The following is a 17,164-nucleotide window of genomic DNA, read 5'->3' as shown; positions in this document are numbered from 1 at the left end:
TTCTGCAACTTTTGGAGTCTGGCTGAAATGGAAGAAGGATCACTGTTTAAATAGAAACTCTGTGTCTTTAACATGTGCTGTCAGGGGAAAAAGCAAAGTGACACAATGCGATTTCTCATGATTTAATAGAAAAGCACAAATATGCACATTGTAGTTGATTGCAAAGAACAAATAAGATTGGCAAAAATAACGTCAACAATTTCAATATACTAATAATATCAAGGCACCTTATTTACAAATGAAGTTTTGTCTGTGATTTTGAACTACATTTTCATATCATATTTCATTTTTTTCTCTCTCATTTTCCAAAGATCTACAGTATCTCTGAAATGCACTGGTAATGTCTGCATCAGTTGCAGGAAAGAATAATATCTCTTTGCCATGGGCTGACTTACTGTTTTAATAAAGGTGCTGTATTTCTTTCAGTTCCTTCTATTTATAGAGCTTTGAATTATTCTTTCAAACATTATCCCAGTGAGCAGAGAGTTATGAGGACGTCCCCTTACATCATCTACCGAGAAATGCCACCAGATTTACCGTGGATGCATCCCTAGGCTTCGGGCAGAGAGACAGAGAACAGAAAAGAGAAAAAATATATATATTTTCCTTTTTTTTATTTTATTGCTGTACATTTCACTTTCAATCATCAGTCATCATTTATTTTTGGCTCCACAACAGGCCTTAAGTCACAATAAATGCTCATAGCAGGTATTCAAAAAATCCCTGCCTCAAAGTCAGATGTGCGCCTTGCTGGGTCTAACCTTTAAGTCCAACCAGTTCAAGCAAAACAGGGGGGTTCACTTTAAGTCACTGTCAGAGCCTGACGACCTTTGTTGATTTCCCCCCAACACCATGTTGTTAATTTACATGAAGGGAACTCAAGTGACACGTTCACTTCTTCATTACTATGCTAACCAGTTCATTGGACGCGCCCAGGTCTGAAACAGAACTTTCTCAACTGTGCCTTCTGCCACATCATTTATAATTTTTTGGCCAGTGTGTGTCTAGACATGCCAATCAAAGAAGAATATTCATCTCCCAGAGAGATTAAATGTCATCAAGGGATACGAATGCTGTAAAATCCTTTCCCTTTGCTCGACCATAGAGTGGCTCAGGGAGCTTGGCTTCAGGCCTGATTAAGGAGACGGGCGGAGTGTGTTTTGCAGGCTGCTCGCGAGTCTCATTACAATACGCTAGCATGTTGTCAGAAATGGTCTCCGCTTCTCCCCTAATCCCACCCGCAACTAATGAGAGGTGTTCTAGACGATTACGGCACACATCCTGATTCGGGAGTGACACCGGACTCAACTAAAGCATGGAGAACTCCAATTCTGGAAGAAGCTATCATTCATGAGGCGGAGTTTCCGTTTGCAGGAGTCATTTCAGATGTGTGTCGAAGTGTAAAATGAAAACTGTGCTGGAACATGTGGGTGCATATAAAAAGGTGCATATGTATTTGAGTGAATGAATGAATTAATGAATGAATAAATGAATGCCCTGTTTCAAACTTGAATTAGCATATGAAAACAGATAGTATAGCACCATGCAAATTATGATCAATTTGGTGGTAAGAGACCTGGAAGAAATATAGATTGTAACTTCAGTTCCTCAGTTTCTTTGCTTGGTTCTCCTGCAAATGTATATCAAATCATAAAGTGGAAACCTATTAATTGTATTATGAGGTTCAGAATTCAGAACCTATTGTTTTCCCATAATAAGGCTTTTATGAAGATTTTATTACAGTTATATAAATGTATTCCAATTTGAGTGTAATATTTGGAATTTGGCTGCCATTGCAATAGAAATGTATGTGTGAACATTGCACATATTTATAGAGACAGGGTGCAGAACAAATCAGGAACCCATCCCAGGATCTGGATATCATGAGTCAGAAAACAAATAGATGAACACAATGATTAACGCTCTTTAGTATAGAAATGTGGACATAATGTGGGAAAATGTGACACAACACCAACCAATGCACATGTCTGCAGTGTCTGTATGTGTCTGTTGTGTGATTTGCAAATAGAGGCGATATGGAAACATACAGTGCAGACAGGTAAAGTGATTGACAAAGAGCCAAGATCCAGTCGCTGGAGCGGCTTTTGGATCTGAGAGGTTGATGAGAGAGCACTTTTATGAAGGGGCCAATTGACTATAACAACTGTTGGCATCACACATCTCATCCATGAGTTATTTACTGGGTAAGGACCACTTGCCTTTCCGTGACTTTCATTTATTTTTGTTTAAATTTAATTGAATTGAGATTGACTGAGAACATGAATGCATGTTTCTGACCAAACAAAATGTGGCTTCATGTTTGTGTTCATCCAGCATTAATATCCTGATTAAGACTAGTCACGGTGCATATTCACAACCCAGTCACTGGGGACCCGTGTGACAGTGTAATTCTTGGTGTCAGTACCAAGCCCAGTTAAATGGGGAGGGTTTTGTCAGAAAGGGCACGCGGCATAAAACTTTTGCCAAATTAATTGTGACAGCCAAACCGGCTGATCCGGTGTTGAATCCTGGGAGCGGAAGATGGTACATATTCATACTGGACACAAGAAATTGGAATGAAAAATTTAATATAAAAATAAATATAATATAATCCTCCGACAAATTACACACCAGAAATGTACATACATCTCCATGAACTAGGGTATGAGTAAGCATATAACCCTGAGCATAGTATGTTTTAATATTAATAATATTAATTATATCGACCCCTGTGGCAAATATTGCAAAACTGTATTCTGAAGGATTATTTAAAGAGGATGAGTACCTTACATTTTGTCCAATTGTGTCTCACTAGAAGAGCATATATCTCCCTTTTGGTTTTTCAATTAAAATCCTTTAATTTATTTCCATCCCACAGCTTTAAATCAACTCAAAGGGAAATGCCTCCTATGCGTTGAGAGACTCCTTTCATTACTGGAGTCATCTATCCTGCATTCCCTCTCCGGGGGCACACTGGTAACAGTTGCACAATATTTTTTTTCTTCACAGTTACATCGAGTGCAGTTTGTCCTTGACATCACCCCATTGTAATAAACACTTCAGAGTCAAGGGAAATGTTGCCTCCAAAGCAATGCAGTAAATCAAATGGAGTATGCGAATTAACCACAAATCATTCATTTCTCAATATTATTGTTATATTGTTACAATTTATTTAAAATAATATTTAATTGTTTTTAAAAATTGTATAATCATTTTTGTCTCCCTGTGGTACATGCACTCCGGAGTGAACAGAATCGAGAGGCACTTCGTTCAGAGCACACATTAAGAGAGGCACATAGAGTTAGGCCACAGAAATCCATCACCACCTGCGGTGTACCCCGGGAGACTTCATTTTGGTAAGATGAATATTGCATGTGTCAGAGAGATTATACTATTTGCACAGTTTATTAACATGAAAAAATCAATTTGACCTGATAGAGCAATTATTTTGGCATTGTGCTGCCTCATCAATAAGCCACAAAAACTACAAAAAAGACTCCACCACGAATGGAGATCAATACTGAATTCTAAAAGCTGGGATCTTTTTTTTTTTAACTGTCTCTGGGTGTGAGGTTGAATATCAGAAGAAAAATGCATGCATCCAGTTAAAGATCTACGAAATCACAGCAGTAAGAAGCAGGTTCAGGCCTTGTGTAAAGAGGGATTTTCAGGATTGTTGTAAAAAGGTTTCTGGATATTGTTATGGAGTTCCAAGCTCTGTCCTTTAAACCAGCTTGAGAGCTCTCTAAAAAGATACTAACTTCATCAGCAGTCATTGGTGTGAGCAGATCTGACTTTTATGACTATAGCTGAAGTACATTTTATAACAATTATTCCCACTTTTCATATAACAGTTGTTTGCAATTATGCTTTACATGGCCAACACCCTGTATTTGTTTGGAAATATTTTATTAAATTAAGCTTTTTAAAAATCAGATCTGATTCTGAAACCAACTGCATCATGGAGTCAGTAGACATTCATTATGATGATTAAATGAACCTAGACTTTACAAATATTGTTACAACTTGAATTAGTGATCTACGGAGTGAAGCAGAAATAAACATTTTGGTCACTGTTATACTCTATTAAATAGAATTCTACTACATCAAAGGGCGCAGTAAAATAAAGTGGAAAGAAGGAAAAGGTTGCAAGCTGCTGGGTCAGTTAAGTGACTGAACTAAGGGAATTTTAATCTGAGGCCCAAATAGATGACAATTGCTGATGTTTGCATTTTTTTTTTGGCTCTTTGTGGTGTTTCATGAATAATAATCTGGCCACAGTGTGAGTATGATTCTTTGGCGGATGAAGGAGGAGGCAACGCATTTGATGGGTCAGTCCAGGTTAGATCATTTGGGGAGTGTGGGCGCTCCTCAACATACAATGGATCCTAACATGCGTCCAAACCTAAAGGACCTGTGGGTGATAATAATCCAGCTATGAATTTGTGCCACCTGGTGCTCCAGGTGCACCTTGGCATTACACAGTGGTGTTGCCATGCTGGTCCATCATGCATGCCACTGTGCCACTGTTACATTGGTACATAACAGTGAACTACAAAGTTTCTTAACATAGTTAATGTAAATAGGATTTCGATTTTGGATAAAGCACAATGTCAATGTTTTAGTGCCTCAAAATATTAAAATGCCAGCAACGTGTCCAGCAAAGCAATGCTCTCCCTGGTGCCAAAAAGAATTCAGACTTTTTGGTTTGATGAGATGGAAGTCGTCAGTAAGGGAAAAATCGTTCTCCTTTTACCACCAAAAATGCTGATTATGGATTTGGACAAAGTTTGGCAAGGGCCACAAACTGTGACAACTATCTGTACATCTGCTGCTGTATGATGGGTTCTTACAGAAAACAGGATTTTGCAGGATATCTTATTTCTCTGAACCACCCTGAACACTAGAGCTGCTGTAAGATTTCATAACATTCGCGCCTTAATTCCCTACTATGACGACACCTGATATTGTTGTTGAGCGTTCTGGGCACATTGGATATTTTTTGCAATATTTCTGATTCTGGATCATCGTTCAGAAATAGTTTTCATATAAAATATATTTCAATATAAAACATATTTCATTTTTTTTATTCAAAAAGTGCCTGAAGATCATTCAGATATAACCTCCTCCTCTAAACTTAAACCTCAGACCACTCTCTTCACCGACTTATTTGTTACATTATGTACTTTTCAAATGTTCAAATGAGCAGCATTTTGTCTCTCATCATAAATCCTCATCTATTAAAGCATCTGCTAAAACAGACATAGTGTAATATTTGAGATACTGTTTTATTTCCTTTGGAATGATTGAGCAAAACGTCGTTTATTTGACTGGAGACCTGGGTTCGAGACCGGGTGAGCGGCTGCCTTCTGCCTTCAGTCCACAATCACTGTTTCAGCGTAGGCAGCCCTCCACTGCTTAAGACTTCTGAGATGTTTTTGGGAAGTGATTGGAACTTTGAATCATTTTACCAGAGCAGCTCTTCTGACTGCCTGATTCAGTGAATCACACAAGGGTTGAGTCACGAATGGGGCAGTGGTGGCCTAGCGGTTAAGGAAGCGGCCTCATAATCAGAAGCTTGCCGGTTTGAATCCCGATCTGCCAAGGTGAGCAAAGCACCGTCCCCACACACTGCTCCCCTGGCGCCTGTCATGGCTGCCCACTGCTCACTAAGGGTGATGGGTTAAAAGCAGAGGACACATTTCACTGCTGCTGTGTATCACAATGACAATCACTTCACGAAGAAATGTGTCCTTCTTCTTGTCCTCCTTCTTCGGAACAGAGTGAATGTAACACAGTGAAGTCTTCAACTCCTGTTTGCATTTTCCACTCACTTTATTGCGACACACTAGATGCAACACACTTCTGCATTTGGCATTCATAAAGCCATCTGGTATCTCAAAACACTTCATCTTTCTTCATCTTTCAGAGCTTGTAACAATATATTTATAGTGATTTATATTTTACAGGGAGACAAACAACAGACACTCAATGGAATTGCTGCAAGCCGCATGTATCAAGTTTTACAAGGATGTTAAAATGTTTGTATTAGAGAGTATTTAATGTTTTATGCTCCACTGCATAAAACATGTTTTTTTACTTAATGACTTAAAATGCATTTTGATCTGTGTTTTCTTTATCAAGATCAATGATAAATAATTCAAATTATAATTATCAAAAAGATAATTTATGCAAATCGCACTGCCTTGCCATATGAACAATGATAGAGGCTGTTTTTACTTTACACATATTTTAGAGTTTTATTTAGCTTCTTTACAACAGTGGTCCCCCCTTTTTGTTCCTGAAACATCCCTGCCTGTGTCCAAGACAAGCCAGGACCCCTTCTTTCCATCTTGCATAGACACATTAAAAGAATTAATTGCAAACTTTTTTTGTTCTTATTCTCCTTGGTTTACACTGCAAGCTAAAAAGAGTCGATATTAGAGCTATAATGGGCCTTAAAATGTTAGGCCCAACTCGAGCCTTAAAGAATTCAGTCAGAGCTGGAGCCGAGCCGACTGTGATGCTGTGTGGTGCATTTCATTAAATGCATTTCATTTACTGTGTCATTTCTATACAGCCACGACCCTGTGATGTTCTTGCAATGTTCAGCTTTTTAAAAGCCCAGTTTTCTTAGCTCAAATTAGCGGGTTTAAAATTTAATCGGCAGCTTTTTGCCTCCATTTTACCTCCTCAGCATGTCTTTTATGATAATTAAAACACATAACCTGACATTAAATTAAACAACATTTCTTTAAAAAAACTAAAGAAAGGACAGGTACAATGTTTGCTGACTGAGCCGAGCCGACCCGACCCAAGCATGCTAAAATGATAAAAAGTGAGCATGAGCCCGACCTGACCTGGGCCAAGATTACAGCTCTAGACTATATAGAACACAGGACTATACAGAGTCTGGTGTGTTATTGTTCATAGTTTCAGAGGTTACCAAATATAGTTTTGGTAACCTCAGCACAGATACAATTCTGCGCCTCCCCTGTGATCTCTTCCATTTATGGTGCAAACATTTACATTTGCTGAGTAAACTTGGTGAGCCATCATGCCCAAGGCAAATGCTCATGCAGAAGACTATAATTAATTTTTTGTCTCCATGTGAATTAAATTGTATTTCGCACAGGGTTATCTGTCAAATGGAGATGCAAACAATTGGTCATAAGTATGGGGATGGACCCAAAAGGGAAAATGAAGATTGGCCACTGAGAAACATCTATGCCTGAAATCTATAAAATCCATCAATTGACCAGGATTGCAGGTTTTTCATGTGGAACTCTTGTTTTGCAGCACTGGTCTTGACAGGGATGTTATTGATCTATGTTCTGCTCTCTTCACATGTCAAATGATTTCCAAATGGAGACACTTTTCTCGTCAGCAGAAACATGTCTCATACGCTTCTTAGAATCATCAAGATCATTTTATTTTATTGAACGCTTCCCGCACTGTAAAATAAACAGCGATGCTCTGGTTCAATTGGCCGCCATTGTATAGAAATGAAGGCAAAATTACAAGGCAATGCCTTACATCTTTGTTTACACACCTTTATTCCACCACTGGGCGAACAGGTCACGCATAGATGCATCATGGGTACAGCCAGCCAGAAGCAGTTAAAGCCAGGGTTGGTGTCATGTATAAGCTGCTGGCAGCCACCTTGCCCACTGCTCACTCGTCGCTATACTTGTTGCTGCCCAGCCTTTGTTTCTCTGCCTTCGCCTGTCCCTTCTTGCCTGATTCGATGTTCCAGACCGAGCACCCATCCCCGGATTATTCTTCTGCCTCGCCCACTGATTGCACTGATTGTCTGTCTGCACAACCCGAAGCTTCTTTGCCTTGATGCACACGACCTGCCTGCTTCTCATCCAAGCTCAGGGCTCAGTCTCTGGCCATGATAGGATTGTTTTGGAGCTGAGAGTTGATATGAGTTATACCTGTTCATCTGGAGCCCCGTCCTTCTAAAATATATTTCTAAATAAACTTCGATTACTTATCGGTTGTTGCAGCAACTGTCTGAATTAAAACACAGTTTGAAGATATAAAGCATAGAAAATACAAGCACTTGCTTCATTTTTATTAGCTAAGTTTTTTTTTTTTTTCATGTCATTTTAGTGATGTGAGGTTAACCTATTCACCCTTTTGTGGTAAAAGGAGGTCAGAGCACTCCTGCATTCATTTGCATGGGAATTGATGATGTACAAACACCAATAATTAACTGGCTGGCAAGTCTGTTCACCTCTGCAGCACCCATCCAACACAACCCAACACAACCCCCCCCTGCTAGATTTCTACCTGCTTACTCAGCGAAAAACTGCAAGTATGTACTGTGACTGTGAATAATCAGCATCTTATTTAGAGCACATTAAATGCAGCGGGGGCCCAAATAAAATATGAGCGCCAGGCTGATGTGTTTATGAGGCCCGAGTCTGGAGGCGAGCACCGTTCAGATTTATTCAAGAAATGATACAAACCATTTTAAAATGATATTTACTTAATTGTGCCATACTGCCACACTGTAGCGATACATTATATGCACAGAAAGACAGAAAGGAAGAAAGTGACCTTCTTCTGGAAGTTCACCATCTGCAGTCAGCTATAAAGTTGCAATAGCAGATGGCTTGCCGGTTGGAAACTAACAAATAAAAATCTCAGCAAACTTGTTTCAATGAAAGATAATTTTTCTTGCAAGAAATGTACCATGCATTGTTCTCACACTCTTTTTGTTATTTAGGCAAGGGTTAAACAACATACAGAAGGCGAGGAAAAAAATAAAATCTTTAAAAGCATGTATGGCGATTTGTAAAGAGATGGAAAAAAAAAAATCAGAAAGTTGGTTCAAACATTTGCTTCTGCTACAAACGCCATAATGAAAAATGTGGCCGTGTGGTTAAGTTCGTGGAAGACAGACAATAAAAAGGCTCTGAACTGACTGAAATTCCCTTCCATCTGACCTTTGTGCCCCCCTCCCGCTGCACAGACAAGTGTGTGGAGACTGAAACAAGGTCAGCGTTGGTAATTCTTGATCTGTGAAATTTTTCAGAGCTGACTGCATAGGGACGAGGTTCTTCAGTGCGCAACACAATGGAAGCCTTCCCACATGAAGCCTGTCTGCTCTGCAGCAGTATTAACCGCAAGATGAATGAACACGGTCAGACAATGGGCCCAGGTTATTCCGTTTATCACCAGTCCTTTTCTTCCACGCAAATGTAACCGCCACATCAATTTAAACAAAGGGAAATATCGCACCTATCGAAAATCAGTCCATAGGCTAATGCTTTGAGAATAACATGTTGAGTGTCAAAAAAAAAAAAAACTGGTTCAAAGGTAGTTTTTATATATATATTTAAATATATATTAGTTTTTTTTCTAATTGGTGAAACAACTCGAGGGGAAGAAAAAAGCACTTGTTGAATCTGGAGTCATACGGCGCCATCTCGGAGGTCAGCCTTTCATATAAGCCACCTACTCCAGACAAGTGGCTGTAATCATTAAATAGAAAAAAAGAGCAGGCCAGAGATCGTTCCTCTGCCACGCCAACTCTCTCCTTCAAAGATGTAGTGCCATCCTCATTATTTTCAGTAAGACACTCTGAGGATGCCAAAGAGGGACTGATAACCTTGCCAATGGCATTTGTCTGGCATTGCTGGTATATGTGCGTCTCTATGTGAGAGCGTGTCTGTGGGTGTGTGTGTGTGTGTGTGTGTGTGTGTATGCATTTTGCTGCACTGAGACAGCTTGTGCATAGCCCAGAGTCCGTCTGGCCCCATGTGGAGACGTCTGTACCCCAGCGTGCTGAGTCTGATCAATTCTTACGGGTCAGAAAACCTCTCTGCAGCCCTGAAATTCTAATCCACTTGTATAAAGATGCGAGGAAATGAGCTTTGAATTTGAACGTCAGATGGTCAGGGCGGTCCAACGCGTCTCCCAGCCCGATTATCATGATGGTCACAAATTGGCCTTAATTTGATTTGTCATTCACTCAAGCCATTTGGTTCCGATCTGAAGGCATTCAGTCAAGACATCACCAGCTTTTTTGCTGCTTTCCTAACTGTCCCTACCAATCTGTGATAAAGAAAAATCCCCCATTACATAAACGTGTCATAATTTAGTAATTCGAGGCTTTTATGTGAAATGATGGCATCTTTTTTTTTCAGACACAAATGCAACTTAATTTCTTTATATATTTGTTTGCATGAGCAGAGAAAAAGAAGGACAAATAAGACAGACAAAAGGAGCTTTCAATGATTTTCTTTTCTTTTTTTATGCCCTGCATATAAGTTTTCATTTTACAAAACCTGAAATTGTCAAGCAAGTTTTCCTAAAATAGTGAAGCTCTTGGCCAAATGTGTCAGGATTGACTGTGTCAGGATTGACAGCACTAGACATGAATAAATAAAGTGAAGTGATTGTCACATGTGATACACAGCAGCACAGCACACGGTGCACACAGTGAAATTTGTCCTCTGCATTTAACCCATCACCCTGAGTGAGCAGTGGGCAGCCATGACCGGCGCCCGGGGAGCAGTGTGTGGGGACGGTGCTTTGCTCAGTGGCACCTCAGTGGTACCTTGGCGGATCGGGATTCAAACCGGCAACCTTCTGATTACGGGGCCGCTTCCTTAACCACTAGGCCACCACTGCCCCCTTCGGAGGGGGCATTGTTTATTCGTAAGTGTTTATTGTTTATTTCATAAGAAAACCCCTTCCCAGCATGTCAGACCTCTGTGCTTCCTTCCCCCGTAAGTCCGTAGTCGTGACAAAATGGAAGCTAAGAGGAAAGAATTCAAATCTTTGAATGGAACATTGGACACGTTTACTTATACCAATGTCTGAAATAAATAAAAACAAAGCAAAAATTGGGTCTCTGGGATTTTCCAAATCAGAAACATTAAACTTCATGGGATCAAAGACCTTTATTTTGAAAGGTCGTTGGATTTGTACATATTATACAGGTGTACATTTGTCATCGGATTGATCTTTTGCACTAAATAATTAGATGTTTGCAAGTATTTATACCAGAACCTGTAATTGGACTCATATATTTGGTTAATGTTTTACAGCCCTGACATTGACTTGACACAACGTAAAAAAGTTTGGTCTGCTTCAGCCAGGCCTGAGAGATTTCAGTGCTTCATTCCAATTCCGTTCTCCTCCGTGTCCTTTTCATCCTCTTTTTGTTCCTGCTCCTTGCAGTTTTAGTTCAAATGGAATTGATTTGCATAATGAAAGGAGATCAAATTTACTGTTCCAAAAAAGTGGCATAATAAAGATTTGTCTCTTAGGGAATGAGAGGGTATAAAGCGAGCAGAAAAGAGAAGAGAGGTGAAAGGCAGAAACAATAAAATGTAATTACATGGTGCCAATAAAGCCATAATTCCTATATGTACAAATAGTGAGATAACTCGCACACATTATTCAGTTTTTTTTGGAAAGACACAAAGTCTCATTCAGCATCCTGACGAGCCGTACAACATGACAATTCCTTTTATCAGAAGTGCTCCAAAAAGTGAAATTACAATGTCATCAGCTCTGTGACACCCCCTTTTCCTCTTGGAGGTATAACTAATTACATTCTTCATTATCATGCTAATGTGCTCTCTCAACATAGAATCCCATTTAATTATTCTGTTATTTGTTATATCTCTGTTAGGGACGTGTTTGAATGGGATAGCGATGTATTATATTGCCTCTTTGAAGGAAGGTGTGTGTGTGTGTGTGTGTGTATGGAGCACATGAGCGATAGAGACTCTGTTTGGTTGGTGAATAATGGTTGTCTTATTAAGGCCACAGGGCTAGATTATTTTGGTGACGACTTCTACAGATTTATTATGATGATGAACTCCTCCCTCCAGACCCATCAGGGTGGTGCAGAGGATGAGAACAGAGGTCCAATCAGGAAAATACATCCAGAAACCCAGAAACCAAAGTTCCTATTTCACTGCTCTGTTTTGGTGATGATGGAAAGAAATCTTTTAAGCTGACCGATCTGCAAAAAAATCTCAAGGCAAACTTCTCAGCTCGTTTCTCTCAAAAAGAAATAAAGAAATAACTGATTCTGAAATAACCATGTTGAAGTTGGCAGCACATTTATTCACGCCTATTAAAGAAAAGCATTATCCAACAGACATTTTTGCCAAACAAATACATGCAACATGGTTGCAATTTGATATTCAGATCAACATATCCAAAGCCTCAGTTCCTGCCGCGACGACTCGTGAAACAGGCCGGTGTAGGTAGGCAACCACGTCTCAAAATAATGCTCAGAGGGTGTAGCCCTGCAGGACTGCGACCTCTGAATTGAGACAAAACCAAAATCGTTATACGTTTAAGAAACAGAACAGGTTAAAAAGACCAGATAACTTGAAGGAACAAGTCATCAAATGGTAAGTGAAGCCAAATGAACAAGAACAAAGATTCTAAATAGAAACAGAGACGTTTCAAGGCTATAAAGACAAGACATGAATACTGATTCTGACCGGTAGAGCTTAAAAACAATTATTTCTTTAGCAGAGTGAGCGTGAAATTCCCTTATTCTTTAGGCTGTGTCACAGTGAGGGATGACCCAGTCACGGTGATGCTAAGATCTATTTTTATACATCTCTCCAGAAAAAAAATGACCATGAAAATGATATTTGGTCCCATTTCATAATTCCTTGTCACTTTTCCACAGGATTTGGAAATAGAAATAGCACAGGTTTTAATGTTACTAAATACACCCCATCTCATTGCTCAATCTCAATCTCTTTCTTGCATTCCGCTTGGTTGCTCGTATCTAGATTCCAGATTTAAACAGTTTTTGCCAAAGGCCAGAGCATCCTTATGCAACATGTGGAAATATGGCATGGCATCGCAGCTTTTGTAGCCCAACAATACATCTTTTAGGACATTTCTGTGACACTTCCGAGGCCTCAGCCTACAGATATCTGACATCAGGCCCACAAACACCCACAACGGTCCTTTTAAGGAACCCCTAATGGCTTCATTGTGAGGGAGATGCGTTTCCGTTTGGATAATGAAAAAGGTGACTTACCGCACCACCCACAGCAGCTCCACCACGCTTTTAATAATGCATGAGGAACCACGTCTACACTCCTGTCTGGGCTCTTGACAAATGTCAGAGGTGAATGGCGAAGAAGTGCGATCAGACCACTTCCTCATATATCACAGTACTTCAAATGGATATGGTCCATCCAGATATTCACACACACACACACACACACACACACACACACATTAATTCACATTCTAGCCTGGAAATTGATGGAGGCCTCGAAATAATTCCATCTGCTGCTATTTTCTTAAAGTTTGTGTGCCTATAATAAGTGTGCGGCAGGCCCATATCGTCCCACACTCAAAAAAGCTAGGTGGACTATCATGTACTGTTTATTTTAATTAAAACAAGAGGCAGTGTTCTCCCCTTTTCCAATTATTGGACTTGGATATGGTTTAGCTCTCGAGTGCGGGACCTTGGATTAAGCAGCTCCGCTTTAATTTCAGTACATGCAAAATTTCATCAGTGGGGGTGAAGCCATATCGAAAGCACTTCTCTCGGCTGGTTATGGATATTGTGAGACGTACCCTCTTATGTTGTATTATTAGCAATGGAGACTGTAAGCCCAGGCATTATAAACAACAGTATAATCAAAATTGTGTGGATAGTTTACTGCAAAAAAATAAATAAAATCTGCACTTGAAGTTTCGCCTTTTGTTGTTATCTGAAAACCAGATTTCATTATATGAACCACTGACAAAATCATTTCTGGAGGCAAATATCTTTTTAATACTACACCGTTCCAGTTGGTTTTACTTTCCAGGTTGGCTGGATATGAGACTGAGAACATTATGAAAGTAAAAGTGAAAGTGAAGTGATTGTCATGGTGAAACACTGCAGCACAGCACACGGTGATACAACAAAATGTGTCCTCTGCTTTTGGACATGGGGTCATGGTCTCGAGAAACCATTAACTTGCAAAGAAAATGTGCAATAGCTTGTAGCTTTTGATTTTGATCTGAATCATGTCCTTGTAAAACCCAAATGTTGCCAAGCACCTTCAATAGCACATTGAATGTGAGGCATAAAGACATAAAAAAAATACATTCACAATTATTTGGAAATCCAGCACCCTGCAAGGCCATTAAGAAATGTTATTTCTAATCATGCTGCATCAAACAACATTTTAAGTGGCCAGTGCATATTTGTTAACTTTTCATCATCATCCATCACCCAGCATGTAAGTCCTTTTCTTATTTCCTTTCAACGGGGCAGTGGTGGCCTAGCGGTTATGGATGCCCCGTTATCAGAAGGTTGCCGGTTCGAATCCCGATCCGCCAAGGTGCTACCGAGGTGCCACAGAACAAAGCATCGTCCCCACACACTGCTCCCCGGGAACCTGTCATGGCTGCCCACTGCCCACCAACGGTGATGGGTTAAGTGCAGAGGACAAATTTCACTGTGTGCACCGTGTGCTGTGCTGCTGTGTATCACAAGTGACAATCACTTCACGTTCACTTCATTGCATGAGACGGGGGTTGCATGAAACACTGCAACCCCCGTGTTTATTTCCCTTGCTTACTTACCTGGTTCTAGTTTTCACCACTTTCTTTCTTCAGAAGATTCCTTGAAGTTCAGTTATATTTTTCCAGGTCTTAATAAATCTATCCCCCTTTCTTGCTTACTGCCTGAAACCTTTGTCCATGACGGTTTTTGGGTGTTCATGTTGTTATGAGTGTTCATGTTGTGGAACATAATGTTCCCTCAACATGCATCACACTCTGTTTTTATTGCTAAGTGGAAAGCAGGAGCTGAAAATGGGATGAATTGTGACTTCTTTCCCTTTCCCCCCGAAAACAGTTCACTGAAGTTTGAACACTTTTTCCCCTACAGATGGCTGTTGTTGTTATCCACATTGACTGCAATATAAATGGATTTCTGCACCGATTTTGGGCACCATTGTTGCTAGTTTAGAAGTCAATTCCAACGGCCTCAGCAGTCAGCATTGTGGAATTCAGTGCCCAGACGAGGGCTTTGCATCAAGTTCAGACTGAGACCAGGAGTTAGTCCAGGTCAAAGTAAAGACCAGACAGTAAAAAAAAACATTTAATGGCAATTTAGCCCCAGCTCCGAACGATACTAACAGTTGTACACAGTGCTGAGGATGTGAGGTGAATTCCTTCACCCCATCAGAACGGGATGAGTTCATGTTTCACTTTTGTTCTTTTTCATCATTTTCTCCAGTGTTGTATCCTGTAATGTCTGTTCAGTTCATCTGCCTTTCCTGTTTCCTGTTTCCCTGCTTCATGTATCTAATCTAGTTTGCGCACCCTTGTCATATCCATCACCATGGGAAGATCCTTGATTGCTTTTCCTTGTTTTTTATTTCATGGTCCCCATCCTCGGTCCAGTCCGTTTTGTTTATGATAAGACCCTTCTTTCTCATGACAACTCATGACATCTAGAGGAGTCCATCTCTGATATGACGAGGTGTTATTGGGCCTTGGACTTTAACAGACAAAGAATGGCATTCTGGGACATTTTCAACTTGTAGAATGCAGTATGTTATTAACATTGTCAGAACCGGCATTGGAATGCTGACACACAACTCAAGGACACGTTGTCACGATGTCTACCCTGAGTTCCCTGAGCACTGAATGCTGGCCACACCCCCTCTTGATTCCCTGCACCTGAGGTCCTCACTACATAAGATCATCTGCTTCGGTGTTCTGGCTTCTAGTACTGCAGCAAAATCGCCCAAAGCAAGGGAAGATGCAGCTTTCGCTCAGCCGCTCGTGTTTCTTGGTCTGAGTGGTGTCACGCTGGTTCATATTACCTGTCTTGTATTTGTCTTACAGGTTTGGTCTTGTGTGAAGTGTCCCCCGTGTTACTTCCCTTTCCTGTCTCCACTTCCCAAAGCTTGTTCCTTTATGTTGGTTTGCTGCCAAAACTTAACTGTGGCTGGGTCCTCCCCTTTTCTTTGGCACAAACGTGCCTCCGGGGCAGTGGTGGCCTAGCGGTTAAGGAAGCAACCCCGTGAACTGAGGTGCCATTGAGCAAAGCACCGTCCCCACACACTGCTCCATGGGCTCCTTTCATGGCTGCCCACTGCTCACCAAGGGTGATGGTTAAAAGCAAGGGTGATGGTTAAAAACTTACTCTTGTCACTCTTGTGTCGTGACTTACAAAAAGTCTCAGTACCTTTTCAAATTAAGTAATAATACTCAAGGGGGGGTAGGATACTGTGAACAAATGGTGAAATGTCATGGTTTCTGCACCTCCACCACGCCCACAGAGGGCACATGTTTGGACCCGCAGCCACTGACCTGGATGTAGATGGAGGTCAGCATGCTTCTTGGTGGTTGCTTGCTCATCAATGTGGGAGTTCCCATTTTTCTGCCATTTCCCTGCCTTTTGGATTGTCTTTGCCCACAACCCTTTTTCTGTGACCTTGACCTTGTCTTTTGGATTTCCCTTGGCCTTATTTGATTCCATGTTGCCCTCTAATCACTATAATATTGCAGTTGGTGAAGGACTTGGATCTTGGATCTAGTCTTTCATTAACATAATTTAGGCAGCGTGTCATGTGACGTTGCGTCTGTAAGCAACGCCGTGAGAAGAGATGATAAGAGATGCTCACTGCAGTCCACTCATGAATGAGTCCCGTGAGTGGCCTCATCAAAAACGGCAGGTCACAACTAATTGTGGAACGACAAATGCAAAGCCTCTTCATCTGCAGCACTACCTGCATTATGCATTAAACATCATACAGAATACCGTTGCCACCTGTAGAGGGGTGGGTCCAGTCACGTTTGGGGTTTGTTTGAACCGCTATGATTGATCCTGAGCAGAACGTACGACTCTTTTTGAGGGGCGCCTAAAAAAAAAAAAAAAAAAAAAAAGCACATATCAGTTGCCTCCCCACTGCGCTGGCATACAGCTGAGTTTTTACATTTCGGTGGGAGTAGATATCAGACAATGTTTTTTTGCCTAAACTTGCACCAATTTCTCAGCCTGGGAAGGTAGGAGGTGGCGTGACTCCAATCCCACCACATGATAGGTGTCCTGCACGCACGCAAGAAAATATTTCCTGCAGCTTACTTGCTTTGGAAGAGGAATTATGGAGGCGTGCAGCCCTTGTCCGTGCCACAGCTCTTCTGTACGAAA

This window comes from Denticeps clupeoides, chromosome 12 (assembly GCF_900700375.1).
Source record: "Denticeps clupeoides chromosome 12, fDenClu1.1, whole genome shotgun sequence".
Classification (NCBI taxonomy): Eukaryota; Metazoa; Chordata; class Actinopteri; order Clupeiformes; family Denticipitidae; genus Denticeps; species Denticeps clupeoides.
Note: the sequence above shows the minus strand (reverse complement) of the source record.